The sequence below is a fragment of the Myotis brandtii genome, unplaced genomic scaffold, assembly GCF_000412655.1.
Source record: "Myotis brandtii unplaced genomic scaffold, ASM41265v1 scaffold115, whole genome shotgun sequence".
Lineage (NCBI taxonomy): Eukaryota > Metazoa > Chordata > Mammalia > Chiroptera > Vespertilionidae > Myotis > Myotis brandtii.
Window position 1 is genome coordinate 798,845 of NW_005353967.1, and position 19,725 is coordinate 818,569.

Sequence of the window (19,725 nt, forward strand, 5' to 3'; positions counted from 1 at the left end):
AGGCTCCCTTGTTCATTGTTCACAGCTCTACCTTCCAGAACCATCTTCTTATTCCATCTCCCCCTCTAGCCTTTCTGAAGAGGTCAGGGGAAGATATACCAAGCTGACTTTCTGTTCTTAGAAGAATGGGGAGCCAATAGTCAGCTTGCATTTTTAACAACCTCAGTACCTTTCAGGCTGGGAGGATGAGGCCACTTTTGCCTGCACAACACCCCAAAGCACTTCTGCGGGCTTTCAAAGAATTTGATTTGCATCTACTCCACTTAACAAATTATTTTTAAGCACACTCAATTGGACATGTCAGACAACTGTGGGACACATAGAATAGAGCAATCCAGAGCAGAGCGGAGCAGACCAGCACAGGGCTGAGCAGACCAGCCAGGAGCAGAGCAGAGCTCTCTAGCCAGAAAGAGGCCTGGCCCAGGACCGCCTTACAGTTGTGCTGTTTCCACAGCCATGCTGTATTGCAATTGAGCTGTTTTGCACTGAATAAAGTTTCCTCCTTCACCGCACCCCACATTAGAGATTACTGTTTTCTTCAATTGGCGCCAAGGACCATTGATTGACATACCAAAACGTCCCTTCTTTTGCTTCATTTTCATTTTTGTTGCCCATCCATAAAAGTCTTCAAGAAAAGAGTCAACCATAGATTACAAATCGTTTTTAACATCGCCTGGTTGAATGCAAGAGGTGGATTTTATCAATTCCCTAAACTTTTTCCTACTTCAAAGAAGAAAGATTCTAAGATATTTATGAAAAATGAGAATTTCTACATCAGAGAAAAACAAGACAATGTAAAAAAGGTTTAAGAGTAGGAAGCGCAGCAATGTAATGTTTCACTTGGTGTTGAACCACACAAGCAGTTATTCGGCAAATTCTGGAAAGCATGCCACCTCTGTTTGAGTTTTCACAAATCAAAAGTAGGTAAGGTAGAAATGCTACCGGCAACTGGGCTATTGTTTAATTACAATGAATGATTAGTTTCTCTCCAGGTAATTTCAAATTTGTATTCCAGGGCAGTCTGTCATCCACTAGAGTTTGCTTGTTGCTTTCTTTTCCCCCAAAGAAGTAATTCAGTAACACCTGAAGCTGCTGAACTCAGCAGTTAACATTTCGAAGAACATCCAGGGCTAGCATATTATACATTTCTAGGTTTTATAGCCAGTCCCTAAAATACGGGGTGGGGGAGATGAAAAACAAGGAAACATAAAAAGAGTAAAAAAGAGTAACATCTTCCCCCCAAAACTGCCAAGGATAGCATATCAAATTCATCTTCCTGGACAGATTTTTTTCATTTCCACATGGCATCTCCTCCCCACATTCATCTGAAAAGAAACACACACACATACACATGCACATGCACACACACATGCATGCACACACACACATGCACACACACAATAGCCATGGAGATAAGGGAATTGTTATTGTTCAGGTGTATAAAGTACCACATATTTGAAAAAAGAACTTGAAATATATTTTTATAATCTACAAGGTTTAAATTATATTCAATGTCTGTCGCCTCCTTAGTCATGTCTAATCTGTCCACTTTTATTTTCCAGAAATAATCTTCAGCATCACAACTTTTGAATATCTTTGATTGATTATTAATCTATAATTAGATGTTTATATTCAGCTCCAATAAAATGTCTCACAATCCTTGCTGAAAGATTCTCTTTTATCATAGTCATCCTTTGGTAATATTATCAAATAAATAAACCAGAATTTATAGGAGGAAATAGTCTTGCCATAAATTCCTGGAGGCAAGGAAAATGCTAATTTTTTAATGTTTCTACCTAATTTAGAAACTTCTGATTTGTCAACATTATGATTATGCTGCACAGTTACTTCAACTAATGTGTCCATTACAATCATGGGTCAGGAATTATATCTTCTACAAGCTAAATTGCTATGAACTAAGCACTGTTAAAAATAGAAGAGGTGTGTCCATTTCTATCAAAAGTCTCAACTTCCTCTTATGCTCTAAATACTTTTCTATTTTGTCTTCTAAAGATTTCAGTTCAGCAGTTGGCTCATCAGTTTCTTCTCTTACTGTTTATTCTATTAGCATAAAAGTCCATTCTATCTTTCAACTTAAAGAAACACCTTCCTTAACCCCACACTATCATTACACTAATGGTTTATGTTTCTGTTCTCCACAGCATATTAAAATGACACAAAAGAGTTGTCTATATTGGAGTACTCTTTCTTAAATTTATTTCTCTTTCTTCTTTGAAATGAAAAGCTTTTATTGTTTTATGTAGCCAAGAAGAGAAAAGGGTTGGGAAGAGTTTAGATTTGTTTGATGAGCAACCAAAATTGTCTTCCATGTGCTCTAATACATAATAAATGTTCCTGAATATTCCATGTATATTTGAAAGAAATGTTTCTTATCCTTTTTGAAAATACATATATATATGTACATATATATTTAACATGCACATACAATGCAAACACACAAAAGCTTGTATTTTATGTCTAGTTTTTCTAGTTTCTAACACAGATTTAAAGTCATTTAATAGATTTTTCCCAGTTCTCCTTGCTTTCTATGCACTTTTGTTTTATGTATTTTGTAACTATGTAGATATAAAAGTTTATGACTGTCATATCACCTTGGTGTACTGTTATTTTTGCTTATATGAAATATTTTCCTTTGCCCCATATAATTCATTCACTTTGAATTCTATTTTGTCTAATAATAAAATTTCTTCAATTCCTTTCTTTTGATTAATATTTGTTGGTCATACATTATTCTACCCTTTTGCATTCAATCTTATTTTATGTACTTTAATTTCAAATATGGCTTTTGTATAGCAAGTGAATTTTGTGTGGGAATTATTAACACATTCTAAGAAGCTCTATGTAATAATAGTGGAATTAAACTCATTAATATTTGTATAATTAATGAAAGCTTATAAGTATTTCTGTCATTTTTACTTTATGTATTCTTTTTTGCTTAAAAAAAGAAAACATTTCTAGTTCACTCTTTATTTTATTGATCTAGTTATTTCCCATTGTTTTTTTATATGTTCCTATTATTTGGAAGTTACATGTCCTTTTTCTTTTCTGCTACTGTTAAAGCTTAATATTTAATACACATAATTAAATATCTCAAATACATCAGAAACTACATAGCTCTGTGGAACATCTAATATTCAGTCAACTTTTACATTATCATAAAACATCATTTAACCTCAATTATAAATTTACTTGTTTCTTCACATACCATTCATTGCTTTGTTATGCCCAGATATGTCCATTTTGGATTTTTTAAAATTAAAATGTATGTGACCATTTCAAGTAACACATGTTAAAAAGGTCCACATGTGCTAAACTTTAGTGGTTTTAATTAACTATCTTTTACGGTATCTTATCTAACCTATTGCAACTTTTATGTGATAATCATAAAATTGCCTCCTTTAACATCCAATAATTACTAGAGAAGTTTAATAAGAGTTAAAATGTTTTCTATAAAAATAGTTGAGAAACAGAAAGAAGAGCGAACCAAATTTTTCTGATTAAACTTGGAAAATATGTAATGTAGGTACAATGGAAAAACTCAAGATCAAGTCTCTGCTCCCTTTTTCCATTCCTCTGTGTGTAGAGATGGTGGTGGTGGTGGTGGTGGTGGTGTCACTAGTGGATCATGTGTATACGTCTGTGTGTGTGAGTCTCTGTGTGCTCATGTGCACCCACCTACAGACACCTCTGTGTAAGTCAATCATTCCAAAATCCTAATTCAATCTTTGCTACAATTTACATCAATTAGTGTTTTACACAGCCAGTATTCTGTATGGATTTTCTAACATGATGGTTAAGTATAATCTTTACACTCAGAACTTGGGAACATCAATATGATGTTGCAATTACAGATAATTGCAATCTTATCATCAATTGTTCTTCCAGACTATCTTATATTTCACTTTTTAAAATTGCAATTATTTGAATAAATTTATACTAATATCTGGCAAAATTTCTGAGAATAAATAAAAGTAAATTTGATTTCTATTGTTACCTTATGAAAGACTAAGCCATGTTCTATTGAGGCCTCATATAGAGAAACAAGTAGACTCAAAGGGTAGTTACCAACTGTCAGAGACAGCAAGAGCTCTGCTCAGGACTGCAGCTCTGAGTTGCTCTGATTCCATATATTCTGCTAAATTCTCCCCGACTACGCCAGAGTAGGTTCCCTCTCGCTACACTAACTGTTCAGTCCAAGCCCCTCTGCCTAGAGACTGGAACTTCTTGGACGCCAGGTCTTAGATGGAGAAGCCATGAGTGGTTGTGGGTTTATAAGAATGAGTCTTTATTGAAGATGCCAGTGGCCATATAACAATCAGAAAAAAACAGTTCTTCATAACAGTGTCCCAATCAGGCAGCTGTACACCAGCTGGTAAATACATATCTTTCCCACATGGTAGTAGCAGTCTCTGTACCCACAGTCAAATGATTCTCTGTTTTCATAACAGTGTTCTTCATAACAGTGTTCCAATCAGGCAGCTGTACACCAGCTGGTAAATACATATCTTTCCCACATGGTAGTAGCAGTCTCTGTACCCACAGTGATGATCTGAGCAGCCGCACGCTGCCCCCTAGACTTACTGCCTCCCATAGTAGCAGCACCTGAGCTCTCTGGCTCAGCAGCATCTCCTGTCTCCCCTGCCCAGCACACTGGCTGGTTAACATGGTAGCTATATCTGAGCTCTCTTTGAGCTCTTAGCCTTACATCGTAGCAGTACCAGCTCTCAGCTTGGTCTGAGCTCTCCTCTCTTTTTCTCTTCTAGCCCCCTGGCTGGTCAGTAACTTGTATATTATTCCAGAGACAAAGAAGGCTTCGTACCAATAGTAACATCAATCATATTCTGGCTACAGAAGGGCACGCATGTGCAGTATAACGTGGGATTGTTGTGCTTATATCCTTGCACCTGCCTATGGTATCTTGGCCTAGATGCAGAGTGGCCTTGGACATTCCGGCATTCTAACAACAAGGCCTTTCACACTCTGGGTGGCCCTGGCTGTCTGGCGACTCTGGTATGGTTCCTACACCAACTTATTAAATAGACACTATTTCTTTTAATTAGATATTTATAAGAATTTGTGTAGACAGCAAGCATATTTGAGTAAGTTTCCTTACGTTAGGTCACAGCCACTGTAACCTAATATGCTGAAATCTTCCCTACCCATAGAGAGGGTGCAAGTGTAGGTAGAGGCATGATTTCAGCAGTTTTGAAAAGTAACTCACCCTGAAATGACTTATTAGCTCATTAACACTTCAAGGTGGAATAGTTTTCAGATTAACTAGCTTCAGCCAGCACAGAATGGTGAAAGCATAAATGCATCTGTTCTAAAACAAAACTTCCTTTTCATTGCAAAGCTGATGCATATTCACTTGAGAATTTTTAGAGAATATGTAAAAATTAAAGAAAGAAATAGGAGTCATCTATAAGCTCACCACCTAAGATTACTACTCTTAAGATTAGGGTGGATATACTCACTTTCTGTTTATTTATGTGTATGTAAAAATATATGCAGTCTAAAATTGAATGTTACACCATGAAGGAGGACACATATGATTTTATTTCCAAATCATTTTTCCCATTAGAAATAATATAAATTGAATTAATCTGTTCCAGACCCTCAAATGATTCCCTGTTTTAACCTTTCTTATATGCAGTACATGTCTAATGTACCATTTAATCTATAAATGAACACTTAGTTACTTAAATTTATCAAATCACCCCCAACTAACCTTAAATGAATTTTGCATATATCACTGCCTCCAAAATGCTATCACCAGCTAAGTGCTTTTTCTTTATCCAATCAACAACAGTTTTTCTACCTATTTAATTACCTGTGATTCTTGTGTTTTGAGCACTTTCACACCCTTAGCAACATTAGCACTCTTTATGTTTTAAAATGTGCTAATCTTGGATTTCATCAGCAACAAAAGCATTCTCTCCTTTGTTCCCTGAGAGATGCTTTTTGTCACGCTGAGGTATCAGCATGAAAGGTTGTGAGGTCGGAAACTGAAATTTTGGTCAACAACTGAGACAATTTTTCTGTGAACAACTTGGTCCAGAACTGAATTGTTAGAGATGGGAGACATTCAAGAAATGAGATTTGGCTGTACTTAGAAGACTACATACTTGAAATATAGTGGGAATCTGTTGACTTTTGAAAAATGAATGAATGCTAACTTAGGAAAGAAGCCAGGGTTACTAGTTAGATTATTACCAATAATGCCTTATACCTGTAGAACATCTAAGAATTTCAAAGGAGTTTTACCTGTATCAATTGAATTATTCATGATAAGAATCTTACCAGGAAACAAGATTTTTGTGCACATCGTTTAACTTATAAAGAATCCACAACTTTTAGAGTTTGCATAACTTCTCCAAGTTAACCATCTTAATTAGAGGAGGAACCAGATCTTTCCTGCTTTTTTTTCAGACTTTAAAACTGGCTTTGGTATTATTACTCATTTAAGAATAAGTCATTTCTGGTTATAATGCTACTAGAGGCCTGGTGCATGAAAATTCGTGCACTTGGGTGGGGGGGGGGTGGTCCCTCAGCCCGCCTGTGCCCTCTCACAGTCTGGGAGCCCTCAGGGGATGTCCTACTCTTAGCTTAGGCCATCTCTCCCCCACCTCCACCGGGGAGGGGAGAGCAGGCCTAAGCTGCAGTCTGGCCTCCCTCTGTGTGAGGCAACCAGGCCAGCTCATCAGGGGACGACACCGCCCCATCACCCTGCCACTGGCCTCCCTGTGCAGGAGGTGACCGGGTGGCCAGAGTGGCCCTGCCCCCTCCCCCATCATCCCTCCACTGCTGCTGGTCATTGCCGCCTCCCCCCCATCACCATCCCCTCCCTCTGCCTGCTGGCATGCGAAATGGCCAGGCTGGCGCCGCCAGCTCACTGGCCCCACCCCCCACCCACTGGTTGTTCTGTCATTTGGTCGATTTGCATATTATGCTTTTATTATATAGGATGGTAACAAGTCCATTATATTGTGACTAGAGGCCCAGTGCACAAATTCATGCACATTGAAAGGAAATTAATTAGAATAAATATTTTAATATCACTACTCATACTTTCTCTATAATAGAAGTGTCAACCAAATTCACAGATGAAAACACATGTGTGTGATTGGTACCAGCGAGAACTTTATATATATATATATATACTTGCTTAATTAGATCTGCTTTCTGATTTAGCTAAACTTTTTCCAGCCCAGTGAAGCATCCCAACTTCTCTTTCAGGTAATTGTCAGCAACACAGCAGTAAATATCAACAGGAAGCAGATGAAGCAGATAGATCACACAGCAGTGTTTGACTATATTCTGTGCAGTGAGAAAACCTGAAGTCATTTTCAAGGTCCACCATTTCTTACTTCTTTACAGTTGGGTCAAGTTTCTAAACTTTCTAAATCTTTGTTTTCTGGCTAATGAGAAGAAAATAGGATACTACCAAGTCTCCTATCTACCTACTCCAGGACTTCTGTGAGGATCAAATGAGATGAGACACGTGAAAACACTTCACAAACATCTGGTTAAAGTGTAAAATGTTTGCACCTGGCTATAAAGCAAGTCCTGTTTCTGGGCTGAAGAAACTGCAAGGAGGCTCATTGCTAGGGAGAGAAAGCCAGGCATTGCTACACGATGTCATTACCCAGCGCCCACAGAGACCCATTTCCAGGCTGGGCTGGGCTGGACTGTAGGCTGCATTTTGTGCCATGGTGGTCTCAGCAGCATTGGCTGCTATTTGGTGGGATGTCGCTCTGGGGTGGTGGCGGGGCCTGTTTTCCACTTGGGGAAGCTGAGTGTTGCTTTGTCGACACTAGGTCTGCAGTGCCATTTCTTTGTAAATGGCCAATGCGGGTCACAGCAGCTCCTGCATTGAGTGTCTGCCCCCTGGTAGTCAGTGCATGTCATAGTGACCAGTCAGGAGGTCAGAGGTACACTTAGCATATTAGCCTTTTATAAATATACTAGAGGTCCAGTGCACAAAAATTTGTGCACTTGGGGTGGGGGGGGTCCCTCAGCCCGGCCTATGCCCTCTTGCAGTCTGGGACCCCTTGGAGGGTGTCCACCTGCTGGCTTAGGCCTGCTTCCTGGGGGATCGGGCCCAAGCTGGTAGTCAGACATCCCTCTGGCAGCCCAGCAGCCCTCGGGGGATGTCCACTTGCCAGTGGGGAGCAGGCCTAAGCTGCAGTCAGACATCCTTAGCGCTGCTGAGGAGGCAGGACAGGCTCCCACCACCACTGCTGTACTGGCAGCCATCAGCCTGGCTTGTGGCTGAGCAGAGCTCCCCTTGTGGGAGCGCACTGACCCCAGGGGGCAGCTCCTGCGTTGGGCGTCTGCTCCCTGGTGGTCAGTGTGTGTCATAGTGACCAGTCATTTCCAGTTCTGCTGTTAGGGTCAGTTTGCCTATTACCCTTTTATTATATAGGACCAGACACCCAATGCATGAAGATTCATGCAAGAATAGGCCTTTCTTTCCCCAGCTGCCAGCACTGGCTTCCCTCTGGCACCCAGGACCCGGGCTACTTCACTCCGGTAGCTATAAGGCACCCAGGACCCTGGCTGCTTTGCTCTGGCCACCATCAGGCACCCGCAACCGGGGTTGCTTTGCTGTGGCCGCCACTGACAGGCACCCGGGACCTGGGCTGCTTTTCTCCAGCCATTGCCACCACCCACCAGACCCGGGTTGAAGTGGTGAATGCCACCTCATGGTGACCAGCCATTTGGTCGTTTTGGTTGTGACACCTTTTGGCTTTTATTATTATGATACTAGAGGCCTGGTGCACGAAATTCATGCATGGGTAGGGTCCCTAGGCCTGGTCGGCAATCAGGGCCAGATGGGGCCTTCCACCCGGGCTGCTGCCTGCCAGCCAGGGCCTTCCTTCATTCTGTGCTTCCTCCTGGTAGTCAGCACAATCATAGCAAGTGATCAAACTCCCAGTTTCCTGGCTGAACTCCCGAGGGGACACTTTGTATATTAGCCTTTTATATATATAGATAGATTATGTAATTGTCATACCTTGAGGACATTGACACTATAAACTGATGAATTTGCTTTGATACTTTGGCACATGAAGTAAAGGAAGAATGAAAGGGGGCAAGTTTTCAGTGTGTCTGTTGAATATAACACACACACACAAACCCACACACACACACACACACACACACACACACACACACCCTACATGTACACATAGAGGCTGCAACATCAGTACTTTAAAGGGAACATGTCACCAGATAATAATTCATTACCAGATAATAATTATGTGATCAATTCTAGTGAAAGTACACTGATAACCCTGGCATCTTCATCATCAGTTCTTTTTACCTCAATTTATCACTTCTTATCTTACAATGGAAATGCTTTTCTATTTGTGCAATTCAAGAACTAATCTGCTGATCCCGTATTCTTGCCAATCAAATTTATCTGAACTAATTAGTATGACAACAAATGTGGTCATCTAAAGAGATGTTTGTTTTCTGCCTTTACTGGAAAACAAAGACTCCGTGGTTGAATTATTTCAGTGAGTAGCAACATAGGTAACTCCCCTTTCTAAAGCTGCTGAAAAGCCCATGGTGGCTTCAATTATTCTCCAAATATGTATATCTCATGTGTTAACCAGTGACAGTACAAAACAACAAAAGAGTAATGGAATTTCTCATTCAACTCAGCTCTATTATATACAACTCAGAGATGTGCTCTTCACACTAAAACAGACAGTGAATACACATTGTGTGACACAAGAGGCTTAAAAATAGAGATGTGTGGGTAGCCAAATATCTGCTGTGACAAAGATCTGATCTACTAATTATCTGCAACACATTGTGGGTCCCCTGACTGCCACCCCAATCTTTCTACAATTCACCAGAGGGTGATTTTGGCAGGTTGTCAGCAGGCAAACAGGGAAATGAGTTGGAAAACATTAATAAAGATAGAAAACAACAGCTTTTCATGCTTTGAGCTCATCACTCAAGTATAACAAAAACTGTAAGATGAGGAACAGGGACAATTGGCTGAGGAGACAAGAAAGAAACAAACACTTAGATGACTGTAAAGAAACATGTGTGAACTTCCTGTCAAATATATCTGTTGTAGGTTTTTTTCTTGAAGTTATCTTATATACTTTTTTCTCTTTTAGAAATTGAACCAGTGAAGTGGTACACTCCGTAATAGTGAAACACTTCTGTTGCTGTTCTAAATACAGCAAAATCTTTGTCCATTTTAACATAAAAAATAACAACACACTATTAAGTCTACAAAAAGACAAACAGGATTGTAATAGCTATAAAGATACCCAGGAAAAAAAGAATCAGAGCATAACATGGAAAATAGCTTTTCTCTGATTAACAAGAATAATTCCATTAACAAGATGGAATTCCTAATGTTACTTATTTTCCTTCATTTACTGATGTGTATTTCCAGAGTTTTTACAGAATTTAAATGCAAAACATGTGACTGCTTTGTTCAGTATATTTAAACTATATGTGAACTTAATGGAACACCAACTGTAAGGAATCATGACAGTAAAATACGGAGTATTTCCAGCCTGAAAATATACAGTCACTGTGTAATAGAAAGAACAGGACAGAGTAAAACAATGGTGTTTCAACCTTTATCTCTTCTATTTACCAGCTATGTTACTTTGGGTGTTTTAACTTCTGGGAATATCAAACTAGTTGTTTGTAAAATAGGACTTACAGTGCCTTCTTTAGGAAGTTATTTGCCTGAAGTAGCTATGGATGGGAAAGTGCCTAACACAACCAAGGCACTCACTTCATAATATCAAACTAGTTGTTTGTAAAATAGGACTTAGAGTGCCTTCTTTAGGAATTATTTGCCTGAAGTAGCTATGAATGGGAAAGTGCCTAACACAACCAAGGCACTCACTTCATAGTTTAAGTAAATTTAAGTGTAAATTTAAAAAGGATAAAGGAAAAGAATATTGTATAAGGTGTACAATTATTTCTTTAAGATTAAAAAATAATGTGATATTAAAATATACAATTTATTGAAACAAAACTTTATTCTCTATGTTAAAAATGAAAATAATTGATTTTAACCTGCTTATGGAGTCATACAGTTAATTTAATAAAAATATTAAAATAATAAACTCCTTTTAACCCTGTTATACATAGTTCAAATATAATTTTATAGAGAACATCAGCTTGAAGCTTCCTATATAGCTCATCACTAGCCTTGTTTCCTTCCCCATTCCAATAATTAACCAGAACTGTAGCCTTCCTACCTACTTTTAGTATTTTTACATACATGTGCTTCCACAAAACTATTTCCAGTGTTAAGACCTACATTTTTGGATTTCAACATTCTATGTTTGTGATCTTTATATATGCACATAGATCTAGTTCATTTTTAAAAAAAAGCTAAATAGCATCCTGTCATATAAATATAGTATATTTTACTTCTTTATTTTGGTTGTATGCTTAAGTTCCTTTAAATTTGCTGTTTCAAACAATGTTTTTAGTGAAGATCCTTGTACATATCTCCTTGTACACCTGTATAAGATATTATCAAGCTATGTACCCAGATGTGCAATTTCTGGGAAGTTGTCAAATTTTTAAACTAATAGGTATCTTAGAGGTCTTCTGACACTATGAATTCATTTTTCTGAGGTACAATTAAAATAATAAGTGGGAAGGCTAAAAGTGAATTTCCAGCCTCATGTATCTTATTTCTGTGCTCTTGATACTGTGTCACTAATGATCAGCCATCTATGTCTTTTTTTGCTACAGTGGTGCTCATACATTTATTCTCAATATGACCCATGAAAGTACCCTCCTCATATCTAATTGAATGACACTATAATGTCATTGACTAGGCATTTGCATGAGGTTGCAAGGACATAGGCCTGGGAATCAGGAGACTTCAGCTGTGCTATTAGTGCTCAATATGGCACAGCACAACTTATTCGACTTTCATCTCTCTGCATCCTCCTCAGACTTTCTTTGGCCCAAAAAACTTCCCATTCAACATCTCTAGTTTGCTATCTCACAGACATATCAGGCTTAGCAAATCCAGAATTGAACTCTTGTTCTATTCTACCCCATCTGTCTTCCCCCATCCTTTTCCACCTCAACAAATAATCTATACTAATAAAAGGGTAATATGCTAATTAGACCAGATCGACCGGACATCTTCCAGACGTCCAATTTCCTTCAGGACAAAGCCACAGTGGTGGGAGCTGAGGCAGAGGTGGTTAGGGGCAATCAGGCCGGCAGGGGAGCAAGCAGTTAGGGGCGAGATCAGGCCTGCATGGGGGAGCAAGTGGTTAGGGGCAAGATCAGGCCAGCGGGTGAGTAGTTAGGGGCGAGATCAGGCAGGCAGGCAGAGGTGGTTAGGGGTGATCAGGCCAGCGGGGGCATATTTAGGGGTGATCAGGCCAGGAGGGGAGCATTTAGGGGTGATCAGGCAGGCAGGCAAAGGCAGTTAGGGGTGATCAGTCAGGCGGGCAGAGTGGTTAGGAGCAATCAGGCAGGCAGGCAGGCGAGTGGTTAGGAGCCAGAGGTCCTCGATTGCAAGAGGGATGTCCAACTGCTGCTTTAGGCCCAATCTCTGTGGTCAGACATCCCCCAAGGGGGCCCGGATTGGAGAGATTGCAGGCAGGGCTGAGGGACGCCCCCCCGCCCCGCACGAATTTCATGCACCGGGCCTTTAGTATCTCAATAAGAAACACCCAATAGCTCAAGACAAAAACCTGAGAGCAATTCTTAATGATGCATTTCTCTAACTCCCAATATGAAACATTTTCTAAAAATTCTATATAATAAAAGCCTACTATGAAATTCAACCGAACAGTGGAACGACCAGTTGGAGGGGCAGGGCCAGCATGCGGGCAGTGCCAGGCCAGCCAAGGTGGGTGCCAGTGGGCAGAGGGAGGGGATGGTGATCGAGGTGGGGGGTGGCGACGACCAACGGTGGCAGAGGGACATTCGGGGGGTGAGGCATGCTACTTGCCAGCTTGCGCCATCCCTGGATCGGCCTGCAGGTCACCTCCCACAGAGGAAGGCCAGACTGCGGCTTAGGCCCGTCTATATAATAAAAGCCTACTATGAAATTCAACCGAACAGTGGAACGACCAGTTGGAGGGGCAGGGCCAGCATGCGGGCAGTGCCAGGCCAGCCAAGGTGGGTGCCAGTGGGCAGAGGGAGGGGATGGTGATCGAGGTGGGGGGTGGCGACGACCAACGGTGGCAGAGGGACATTCGGGGGGTGAGGCATGCTACTTGCCAGCTTGCGCCATCCCTGGATTGGCCTGCAGGTCACCTCCCACAGAGGGAGGCCAGACTGCGGCTTAGGCCCGCTCTCTGTGAGGAGTGGACCTAAGCTGTCAGTCGGACATCCCCTGAGTGCTCCAGGTCTGTGAGAGTGTGCAGGCAGGGCTGAGGGATCCTCCCCCTCCACCCCCCGAGTACATGAATTTTCATGTACTGGGCCTCTAGTTATATATATTCTGCTACCACAAGCTTGCTTATTCCAAGCCTGAATACCTGAACTAATACTGTTATTTTCTAATTATGTTTTCCACTTTCCTCTCTATACTATTCTCTGCATAGTAGTTAGAAATTTATTTTAAATTGTAAATTGGAGCATATCACTACTTGATTTAAACCCATTAATGCCTCCTCGTTGCTCTTAGAATAAAATTTAAATTCTATCTAGTTCAATCTTAGGCCATCATTGGCTGTGCTCCTGACACACAGGACTTTGCCCATTAATGTCTCCTCATTGCTCTTAGAATAAAATTTAAATTCCTGGACAAGATCTATCTAGTTCCATCTAAGGCCATCATTGGCTGTGCTCCTGACACACAGGACTTTTTTCAGTTCCTTACTTTTGCCAAGTTCTTTCAGGGCCTTTGAACATACTCTTTCTTCTCCCCAGATCACTCTTCCTCCAACACTTCACATGGCTGGCTGGCTCATTCTCATTCTTCAGGTATCAGACTAAATGTAAATTCCTCAAAGAGGTCTCCATATTCCATCCAATTTAAACTAAACTCCATCCCCTTATGTGCTCTCAGTGTCACCACTGAGCCTCCTGTACAGAACTCTATTATTTTGCTATGACAGCCATAACAAAATACCACAAACTGGGTGACTTACACAACAGAAATGTATTGCCCCACAGTACTGAAGGCTAGAAGTTTGAGATCAAGGTGTCAGCCAAGCTGGTTTCTTTGGAGATCTGAGATCTGAGAGGAAGAATCTGTTCCATGCCTTTCTTCTAACTTCTGGTGGTTTGCTAGCAATTGTTGGTATTTCTGACTTTTAAACTAAACTCCATCCCCTTATGTGCTCTCAGTGAGCCTCCTGTACAGAACTCTATTATTTTGCTATGGCAGCCATAACAAAATACCACAAACTGGGTGACTTACACAACAGAAATGTATTGCCCCACAGTACTGAAGGCTAGAAGTTTGAGATCAAGGTGTCAGCCAAGCTGGTTTCTTTGGAGATCTGAGATCTGAGAGGAAGAATCTGTTCCATGCCTTTCTTCTAACTTCTGGTGGTTTGCTAGCAATTGTTGGTATTTCTGACTTATCGAAACATCACACTGATGTCTGCCTTCATCTTCACATGGTGTTCTCACTGTGTTCATGTTTATATCCAAATTTTCCCTTTTATAAGGATAGCAGTTATATTCAGGGCTTCCCCGTACTCCATTTTACCCTCATCTTAAATTAGCTAATTGCATCTTCAACAAACCTATTTCCAAATAAGATCACATTATGAGGTACTGGGGTTAGGATTGGAACATATGAATTTTGGGAAGATACAATTCAATTCAATTCATAACAAGTACTTTTCAAAATGTATAAATATATACATATTTTTTATTTGTTTAATGACTCTAGAGCAGACAGTTTTTCTTTCTTTCTTTCTTTTTTGGTTCACATATTTATACCCAACACCCTCGAAAGGCTTAGTACCTGAGAGATAGTCAATAAATATTTATTGTTTTTCTCTACAAGTAATCACATTATTTATAAAGTCTATTACTGCTTTGAATTTTGTGAGTTTGCTTCTACTATGCCCAATTTTATCATTATAATTTTATCCAATACCATCCTAAGGCAGAGTTTTCAAAATGTAAGCCATATGTCAAAATAAGTCAAACATAAACCCAGTTTTGTTATATAACTTCCTAAATAATTCAAACTAAAATATGTATGCTTTTAGAAAGGAGATGGAAGAATCACCATAGTTCAGTTAGTAATTTTTCAACCAACTTTCAATTTACTTTAGCTCTGAAGAATGAGGTCTTAGAATAATATAAGATATAACCCTACTATGTTTTATGCTGGACAGAGAAACTTGAAAGTACTCCCCTCTATCATTTAAAATATGACGGCCTTATACTGCACTATCAGCGGAAGAATTGTCTTTCCTTCTTTTTATGTCCATCCCACTCCACAACCAGTGCCCTGAATCCTGTTAGAGCCTACTTTCTGAATAAATTTAATCCTACATTTATTCTATTTTTTCCTCAGTCTTCTCTTACTTGCCCTTTTTACCAGTTCATCTCCTATGCTGTCAAAAAAGCATGAGTCTCCCGTTTTTAAAAAGGCTTGTTTTAAAGCTTCAAATCTATTATTGGATCTGGTCACTCAACCCAACCTCCTTGATATTTCCCTTCAGCCGCTTTACATCATTCCTGTCACTTCTGCGAGATGAATCTTCCAAAATGCCATTTTCATTATTCCACTTCCCTGATTTAAAACTACATTGGTGCCATATCACTCACTGGATCAAGTTTAAGATTCTAAGTCTCCATTAATTAGCCTTAGATTGCTCATCCTTTTTTTTTTCTAACTTCCACTGTGATTTCTCAAACTGAAGCCATCTGCTTTATTCTCCCAACAACTCTTGTCAATTTCAACTCTCTTACTTTATTTATGTTCCCTTTCCAAGTGAGAAAGACCTGCCTACTTCTTCCTGAAAAAATCCAGTCATTAAGTTGCAGCTAAGGGAAGTTCTCATGGAGCTGGCTCTTCTAGTCCCTATAATCTTCTCTGTCTATATGTCCATAGCAATTCTAGTTAGGAAGCAACATGAGAAAATATATATTTTCAGCTAGATGAGTGAAAATTAAACTTCTGGTTCATCTGTGCTTTTTGGCATTCTTCAAAACTCAGAAAATAGATAACTATCTTCAGCTCCATTCACAATTCAGCCTGGACTACATGGAATCAGTTAAGGTAAATCTTTAAACAACACTGAGTTCATGTCATGTATAAACTATTCTCTTCACATTTTTTAAAATATATTTTATTGATTTTTTACAGAGAGGAAGGGAGAGGGATAGAGAGTCAGAAACATCAATGAGAGAGAAACATCAATTAGCTGCCTCCTGCACACCCCCTACTGGGGATGTGCCAGTAACCAAGGTACATGCCCTTGACTGGAATCAAACCCGGGACCCTTCAGTCCTCAGGACTACGCTCTATTCACTGAGCCAAACCGATCAGGGCCTCTTTGCATTTTTAATTGTTCTATACTCTTACCATTTGAATGCCTAAGTACTCTCTTCACACCAGCTTTATGTTTAAATTAAGGTATAAATGCAAGATTTCATAAGAAATACACTACTTTTATAATAAACCCAGAGGTCTATAACCCTTAGCAGAAAGCCTTTGAAAACACATGTCAGCAGAAATTAAAGAAATTGTAAAGCTATAGAAAGTGCATGGGAAAATATTGAATTTTCTCTCATCATAGATAAAGTTTTCTCTGACTTTTTAAAAATGTTGTACCTAGCTACTTTATTTTTTTTTAACAATATATAATTACAGTGAGGGATTATCATGCTTCTGCCTCATGACTCTATCTTCAAATTTACAATGTAATATTGATATAGGAAAAAAATTGGAAGCATGAATATAAAAGTCTATTAATAGACTACAAAATAATGCTAATTTATAATTCATTTTCTAAAGAAAATGCCAAGAAGAATCTCACCCATAGAGAGAACATAAGTAAAATGGAAATACATTAAATGGAGACATGTCTTCAACAATATTAATTTTATGACATGCTGTGTCACAACTGCAAGAAGTGTAAAATTTTACAATTTGATTGACTGTCCAAGTCTGTCTTCCAAAATAGACCATAAAGTCTCTGAAGTTAGAGACTTTTTTCATAAAAAAGAAATTACAGTCTCAAATTTCATGTTGCGACTGTCCAAGTCTGTCTTCCATAATAGACTATAAAGTCTCTGAAGTTAGTGGCCATGCCTGTGTTATTTACTATTGTATCCTACCATCCACACCCAGGCTGCCAATACTGTAGTCACTAGCCACAGGTGGCTATCATACACTTGAAACGTAGCTTGTCCAAACTGAATTGTTCTGTTAAGTAAACTACACGCTGAATTTTGAAGGCTTCATAAAAAAGAAATTACAGTCTCAAATTTCATGTTGAAATAATAATACCATACCTATATTGTGTTAAATAAAATCACAAAAATAAAATTTACCTGTGTCTTTTCTACGTTAGTGTGAAAACTACAAAATTTAAATTGCACAGGCAGGTGTAAATGACAGGGCCTGAGCCAGTGCAGATTCAGAAAAGTCAGGTGAAGTTCAGAATGGAGCCAAGGTTGGTGACTGCAGAGGACGTGGGTGTGCTGCCTGTTTTGACCAAGGTTATAAAGTGCCTGGTGTGCAGCTGCTGTGCAGGCGGAGGAGGAAATGCACAGATACCGACCCACTAAAAATTACTTGAGCAACCGAACAGCCCAGGATTATTCTGCTTTGGAAAACAACATATTAGAATTGAATTTGAAAGACTGGCTGCTTGACATCCAAGTGAATTGCTCAGTATGAAATGATATGAATTTCAGACCCTTCCTCGGGTCACAAAATTGACATTGGTGCATGGCAAGAATGTGTGAACAATTCTATGGCCCAGTTAGAGCATCAACCGGCTCGGATTGAGAAACTGGAACTAATGTCACAGCGTGGATGCAATGCCTGCAAAGTGTATAATGAAAATCGTGTTCATATGATAGGACACGCACAGAAAGAGCTCCAGAACTTAAGGAGACGTATTCAAGATTTAAACTGGCAGTGAAATAACATACAACTCACAGTTGGATGGAAATGAAGAGAAATGGGAGTCAAATTGGGTATCCTTGGTCAGTAAGAATCATGAGCTTGGAAGGACTATTGTGCAATTAGAAGATGAAGTCTTTCAAATGAAGCAGCAACACGGAGAGGCCAAGAAAACATCAGACAAGACTTCTGAAAAGATGAATTAATTCTGTGGCAGAAGAAGGGTGAATTGAGCTTTTACAGAAGATCATGCATCTGTACTCTGAAGGACAACAGGATCTCCCAGAAATCATCAGTGGTTAAGTGTTTAGAAACCATAGAAAGTGGATTGTTTTATTCTATTTGTACATTAGAAAAATTAAAAAAATTCATCGTGGTGATAAAAGCTAATATAGAATAAAAATGTGCATGTGACTTGCATTGTATTTTTACTGAACAATGCTGATCTAGATCACTGTTAGTACTTTATTTCAATAAACTCCCTCATGTAAATAAGTGAACATAGTCCAAAATATGTTAAAATAGCTGGGTTTGACACAATTACTTATTGTCAGTTTATAATATTAGCTATTTAAAACCATATTTTCTTAAATTCCAGAAAATTTTTAGAGAAGTCATTTTCTCTTCTATACTCAACAAAGCTAATGTCCCTCTCCCCAATATCTTACTATAATTCACATTATTTATACAATGCAGCACAAATAAACTTCAGTTTTTTCATGGGCTGTCTATATGACTCATGAAAACACACCTTTTAAAATTTCCAATTTTTCTCATAAACCAAATTACATATTTCATATTTTATTTAAAGCTATATTACTCTTTCCTTTGAAATGACTGTTTTGGAGGGAGACCAAGATGGCGGCATAGGTAAACACCGGAGACTGCTGCCGCAAACAACCACTTCAAAAATACAACTAAAAGACGGAACGGACATCACCCAGAACCACAGGAAGGCTGGCTGAGGAGAGACTCTTCAACTAGAAGGAAAAATAACAGCACACCGAGGCTCAGAGGAGGCGCAGTGTGGAAAAAACTCAGGTGCGGAGGTGCGCGCGCAAAGCGGGCTGGTGGCTGAGAGCGCGGTTGTCGTTTTCGGTCAGGGGGGAGTCTCAGACTCTGAGCTCCAGATACGGGCGAATCGCTGGGGACTCGGACCCAAACGGGAGAAGCGGGAGTGTCTGGCATCAGTTGGAAGGCAGCTTTCCCTCCGAGGTTTGCAGCGGTTCCGGGGGTTATTTTATTTAAAGCTATATTACTCTTTCCTTTGAAATGACTGTTTTGACATTATTAATCTTTTTTATGATATCTACTATCATAGTTACAGAAACTCTTTTACCAATATGCTCTGAAATAAAATTATATGACAATATACCCCCAGCAAGGATGCCCTGCCTCCACTCTGTTTCACAGATGTCTTGCTCAGTGACACACAATTCTAGAACCAAGAACCAGACTATGCATGTCAGTTAGTACTTACGGGCAAGACCAAAGCACCCTTGAGTTAACTGTAAAAATTTAATAAAGTTTTAGAATGTCCAGTTGAAAGACAATTAAATTAAGAATTACAATTGAGCATGTTTTTTAGAGCACCATATTACCATCTGCTTCTCCTCTACCTGCAGCATCTGTGGTCA

At 39.4% G+C, this 19,725-nt stretch overlaps 1 pseudogene; it reads left to right on the forward strand.

Annotated features, from left to right (window-relative positions):
• The first annotated feature begins 3,606 nt into the window (after nucleotides 1–3,606).
• LOC102258266 lies at nucleotides 3,607–18,281 on the forward strand (annotated as a pseudogene).
• The last annotated feature ends 1,444 nt before the right edge of the window (nucleotides 18,282–19,725 follow it).